The sequence below is a fragment of the Loxodonta africana genome, chromosome 5, assembly GCF_030014295.1.
Source record: "Loxodonta africana isolate mLoxAfr1 chromosome 5, mLoxAfr1.hap2, whole genome shotgun sequence".
Lineage (NCBI taxonomy): Eukaryota > Metazoa > Chordata > Mammalia > Proboscidea > Elephantidae > Loxodonta > Loxodonta africana.
Window position 1 is genome coordinate 23,949,882 of NC_087346.1, and position 6,231 is coordinate 23,956,112.

The following is a 6,231-nucleotide window of genomic DNA, read 5'->3' on the forward strand; positions in this document are numbered from 1 at the left end:
CAACCTACCTGGATCAAAGGAGAATGAAGAACACCAAGGACACAAGGTAATTATGAGTCCAAGAGACAGAAAGGGCCACATGAACCAGAGACTACATCATCCTGAGACCAGAATAACTAGATGGTGCCCAGCTACAACCGATGACTCTCTGACAGGGAACACAACAGAGAACCCCTGAGGGAGCAGGAGAGCAGTGGGATGCAAACCCCAAATTCTCATAAGAGCAGACTTAATGGTCTGACTGAGACTAGAAGAACCCCAGTGGTCATGGTCCCTAGACCTTCTGTTGGCCCAGGACAGGAACCATTCCTGAAGCCAACTCTTCAGACATGGATTGGACTGGACAATGGGTTGGAGAGGGATGCTAGTGAGGAGTGAGCTTCTTGGATCAGGTGGACACTTGAGACTATGTTGGCATCTCCTGCCTGGAGGGGAGAAGAGAGGGTGGAGGTGGTTAGAAGCTGGTGAAATGGACATGAAAAGAGAGAGTGGAGTGAGAGAGCAGGCTGTCTCATCATTAGAGGGAGAGTAATTGGGAGTGTGTAGCAAGTTGTATGTGGGTTTTTGTGTGAAAGAGAGACTTGATTTGTAAACTTTCACCTAAAGCACAATTATAAAAAAAATATTTTGTCATGGACTGAATTATGTCCCCCAGAAAGATGTGTATCATTTTGGCTGGGCCATGATTCTGTAGTTGTCCTCCATTTTGTGATTGTAATTTTATGTTAAAGAGGATTAGGGTGGGATTGTAACACCCTGAACAGGTGATACCCAGATCCAATGTAAAGGGAGTTTCCCTGGAGTGTGGCCTGCACAGCTCCAGAGACAAAAGGAAAGGGAACCTAGCAGAGAGGAGGGACGTCATAGCACCAAGAACAGAGCACCAGTAGCAGAACGCGTCCTTTAGACCTGGGCTCCCTGCACCTGAGAAGCTCCTCGACCAGGGGAAGACTGATGAGAAGGACCTTCCTCCAGAGATGACAGAGAAAGCCTTCCCCTGGAGCTGATGCCCTGAATTTGAAGTTGTAGCCTACTAGACTTTGAGAAAATAAATTTCTCTTTGCTAAAAAAAAAAAAAAGATTACTTGCTGCTGTGGGCAAGCGCTTAGAAGTATTGCTACAAACCTCCAGCTAGAGCCACACATCTCAAACTTTAATGCCTGAATGAACCACCTGGGGATCTTATTAAACTGCAGGCCGATTCAATACATCTGGAGTTGGGGTCAGGCAACAGCCAGTATTTCTAACAAGCTCCCAAGTGATGCCGAGCCTGCTGGTCCTGAGTCTACACCTGGAATAGCTAGGAGCTAGTGTTATTGTTCTCAATCACGGCTGCGGATTAGAATAACCTGGAAAGCTTTAAAAATGGTGGAAGCCTGGATGCCACCCCTACATCTTCTGATTTAATTAGTCCAGGAGCAGGATTAGGGTCTTTAGGTGCTCCGCAGGCGATTCTAATGTGCAGCCAAGGTTAAGAACCACTGAGCTAAAGCCTGGAGCTCTTTCCCAGGAACACAGCATCAATTAAATGGTCAGACATCGCTGGCCGTGTTATCCTTTCTCACATGTGTCCTCATTCTTCTCCATAGGGGAGGGTAGAGATTCCTAGTGTTTTAGAAATAATTACAATTAAAGATAACATTTCCCGAGCACTTATGATATAGCAACAACTCTGCAAATCATATTAATTCTCCAATTGAATCTTCACAAAATATTATACATTAGGTACTATTACTATCCCTGTTTATAGATGAGAAAATTGGGGTCTAGAGAAATTAAATAACTTGCCCTAGGCCACACAGCAGTTAAACTGATAACCCAGAGGTGAGGCCAGGCAATGTAAGGTCAGGGGCCAAATGCTTAATTACTATACTGCTCAACGGTGTGCCGTGAGTAAAATAGATAATTTTTTTTTTTTTTTGGAAACTCCATAGGGATAAGCCCATAAACGGTGGGTAGGAACTCATACACATTATAAGACAAGTCAAAATACCAAGCAGGCCATCATGGAGGGAAAAAGGATAAATATCTTTTACTGAGCACCTATTTGGCACCCTGGCAGCATAGTGGTTACGAGATATGGCTGCTAACCCAAAGACTGGCAGTTTGACTCCACCAGCCGCTCCTTAGAAACCCTATGGGGCAGTTCTACTCTGTCCTATAGGGTCACTATGAGTTGAAATCAACTCAACAGCGACAGATTTTTGCAAGAGAGTACCTATTATGCCCCAAATGCTTCCCTCCAGACACTTCCACCCTTGCCTCTCTTCCTTTTTCCAGGTGACTTTGGTTGTTGTGTTACCAGAATCATTTGTCTCTAGTTACTTGGAGAAAAAAAAAGACTTGCTTCCAGCTTGCACCAGAGTTTGAACACACTGCAGGCTTCTACTCTATGGTCACCGTGCTCCTACCACTGCGAGGCTGCCAGTGTGAGGCATCTGTTTACTTTATAGTTTCCCTCTGCCTAGAACTTCTCTATGTGCTGCTGCCACTGCTGCTGCTGGTGCCAGGTGGGCCCTGCTGTTAGACAGCATGAGGACATGGGGACAGGTGCACCACCCTTACTCACTCATGACAAGCAGACACAGTGCCCACTGCCCATCCATTAATTTCCAAAGCAACACTACCTAACACAGGACTGGAGAAGAAAACTGACTTTACCAAATGTGATGGTTAAGGTTGTGTGTCAACTTGGCTGGGCCGTGGTTCTCAGTGGTTTAGGTTTATGATGTAGCTTGGCAGCCATGTAATGATGTAATCACTTCTGTAATGAGATTTAATATAATTTAATCATCTCCCTGATGAGATCTGCTATGAGCAGCCAATCAGTTGAAAGGGTGTTTCCTTGGGGGGCATGGGTGTGGCCTGCCTCCAGTATATAAGTGGATTTCCAGCTAAGGCTCTCCCTCTGGATCGCTGGTTCTCATCTCATCTCCAGTTCTTGAGATGAGCCAGAGGCCTGCCAGTATTGTCTGCCAATCTTGGGATTCATCAGCCTCCCATTTTACCTGCTAATCTTGGATTCTTTGGCCCGTCTGTGAGCCAGCAGCCTACCCTCTGACAGGGAGTTAAAGGAAAATGGTAGTGATGGCTGATGGCTTGAATCTCCACGCCCCTGCGGCCTGACCTTGTCTTTTAGGACGAGGACCTCCCCTAGGAAGAGATCTTGCAGAACCCATTCTCAGTCAAATTCTGGCTCCACTACATCGAGTTCAAAGAATGTGCCGAAATTCAGGCTCAATCAACTGTAGGAGCCGGCGCTCAAGCTGCTGTCCTGCAGCTACAAACTCTGCTACCGCTATCTGCAAGCGCAGCAGGCCCAGGGTGAGCATCGCTATGTAGCTGACCCCGCCTACGAAGCTGTCAACAACTGCCATGAGAGGGCCTTTGTGTTCATGGACAAGATGCCACGGCTGTGGCTAGATTACTGCCAGTGTCTGGTGGACCAGGGACGCGTCACACACACCCACCATGCTCACTGGCAGACTACGACATCTGCAGCAGCCACTTTGAGAAGGCTCAGGACGTGTACAAGGAGGCCATCTGGAGCGTGATGACCGTGCGGGAGTTCACCCAGGTGTTCGACAGCTACGCCCAGTTCGAGGAGAGCATGATCAAGGCTAAGATGGAGACCACCTTGGAGCGAGGGCGACGTGGACCTGGAGCTGCGCCAGGCCAGCTGCCAGCAGCTTATCAGCCTGAGGCCCCTGCTGCTCAACAGCGTCCTGCTGCGCCAGAACCCCCGCCACGTGCATGAGTGACACAAGTGCGTGGCCCCTGCACCAGGTACACGTACACGGAGGCCATGAAGACGGTGGACCCCTTCAAGGCCACAGGAAGCCCTACACGCTGTAGGTCGAATACGCAAAGTTTTGAGGACCGTGGGCAGCTGGATGATGCCCGCGTCATCCTGGAGAAGGCCACCAAGGTGAACTTCAAGCAGGCGGAAGTCCTGGTGAGCATGTGGTGTGAGTGCAGCGAGCTGGAGCTTCGGCACAACAGCTACCACCAGAAGTGTGGATGCTGCGGAAGGAGACAGCAGCTGTGTTAGGAACCTGAAGTAGGACTGGCCACACCCCCACTCCTCCCTCTTATCTCTCCTCCCCTCCATAAAGCTTGTTTTTATGTCAAGTAAATAAGTAACCACAGGAAAACTTGATTGTCCTATCCTAGAATCCTTTTTCTGGAATCCCTTCCCTCTCTTCTTACTCCCAGCCAGGACACTGGGACTCAACCTATGACAGTATTTTCCAAAGAATACATTTCTATTCTGAAAGCACATAAGGCAGTACGGGGATGAGGCCTTCAGTGCTCAGGTGCCATCTCCCCCTGGGCTCCCATTCCCTCTGCTGGAGGGAGGTTTTTGAACCTATTTCTTCTGGTTTGAACCCTTGCTGAGAATTTGCATTTCTAACAAATTTCCAGGCATGCTAATGCTGCTGGATAGGGACCAATTCTGAGAACCACTAGCAAAGCACTGGTTCTCAAAATTTATTATACATGAGAATGACCTGGGAATCTTGTTAAAATGTAGATTCTGACTCAATGTATCTGGGTGGAAATGCAAATTCTCAGCAAGGGTTTGAACTAGAACCAACCAGTTTGAAGCCCTGGCTGGAGAAATTTGATGGTGTCTCCACATGCTTTTGTGGCCTTCCAAATCTATCCCTGGTCCCTTTTGTTCATTCTTGGACTATGTCTGTCTCTCCTCTCCCCTTTGCCTTCTCCCTCTCATATGCACAGACACACAGCCTGACCTCTCAAGGACAAACAATACATCACAGAGAAAGTGCAAACCATAGTAAGAAAAGGAAGCTGCCTTCCTACAGGGTGATCTATAGGAAACAACCTTCTACCTGCTAACTATGGGTAAAAAAAAAAAAAAAAAAAACGCAAACTCATTGCTGTAATCTGACTCATAGTGACCCTATGGGACAGAGTAGAACTACCTCATGGAGTTTCCAAGGAGCTTCTCCTGGGTTTGAACTGCCCGCCTCTTGGTTAGCAGCCGAACTCTTAACAACTTCACCACCAGGGTTTCCAATTATGGTAGTAAGTAATACACGAAGATTCCCTGCCTAGATGAGGAGAGCCTTGTCCACAAAATGATACAGAGTGGTTTCATTCCTCTTTTCTCTCTTGCTCTCCCAGAATTCTCTTCAGGGCATGATGAGCAGAGTGTGGGTGGTACAAACAATTAAGTGCTTGACTACTGACTGAAAGGTTGGTGGTTTGAATCCACCCAGAGGCATCTTGGAAGAAAGGCCTTGGCAATCTACTTCTGAAATCACGGCCATTGAAAACTGTATGGATCTTAGTTTTACTCTCACACAGATGGGGTTGCCATGAGTTGGAATTGGTTCAGCAGCAACTTTTTTGTTTTTGTGAGTTTTTTTTTTTTTGAAGGGGTGTTTACAAAATATTTTGGATTGAATTATGTCCCCCCAAAATATGTGTTGGAAACCCTGAACTCTATGCGTGTGGTTATACTTTCATTTGGGGATGAGTTGCCTTTGTTATGTTAATGAGGCAGGATTGGTGTAGGGTGTATTTTGAGTCAATGTCTTATGAGATATAAGGAATTAAGTGAGCAAAGTAGACAAGCAAAGCAGAGATGGGGGAAGATTGATGCCAAGCTGCACGGAGATCTCCAAGGAACCAGAAAGCAGAAACTGAAGAGACAAGGACCTTCCTTCAGAGTTGACAGAGAGAGCCTTCACCTCGAACCAGCACTCTGAATTCAGACCTCAACCTCCTAAATTGTGAGAAAATAAATTTGTTAAGGCCATCCACTTGTGGCATTCCATGAGGCTTCCAAGGAGCAGCTGGTGGATTAGAACTGACAACCTTTTGGTTAACAGCGGAGCCCTTAGCCACTGCACCACCAAGGCTCCAACAGGTAAACTAAGACACAAAATTTAACAGAGCCTCCTCTTCTGAGAAGATGCTGCCCTTCCTGGGGCAGCCAAGCAATGCCATTTTACTTGTCAACATTGCTTTTCTTGTGCCTAGACTGACTTTGAAGCCACTGCTTGAGGAAAGAAGGCACATTTAACAGTCTTTGCATTATCCTCAGTGAAAAAGTGTATACTTTAGTTTTACTATGAAGCTGGAAGGCAGCATGATAAAAATAGAAGGCTTTTGCATCAGAGATACAAGATGTGAAGTTTTCACCCCAAAAAAAAAAAATTTTTTTTTTTTTTTATTTAGTAGCGTACTCGACGGCACTGG

At 46.7% G+C, this 6,231-nt stretch overlaps 1 pseudogene; it reads left to right on the plus strand.

The window, feature by feature from the left end:
* Nucleotides 1-2,392: 2,392 nt before the first annotated feature.
* LOC104845950 (pre-mRNA-splicing factor SYF1-like) lies at nt 2,393-4,141 on the plus strand (annotated as a pseudogene).
* The last annotated feature ends 2,090 nt before the right edge of the window (nt 4,142-6,231 follow it).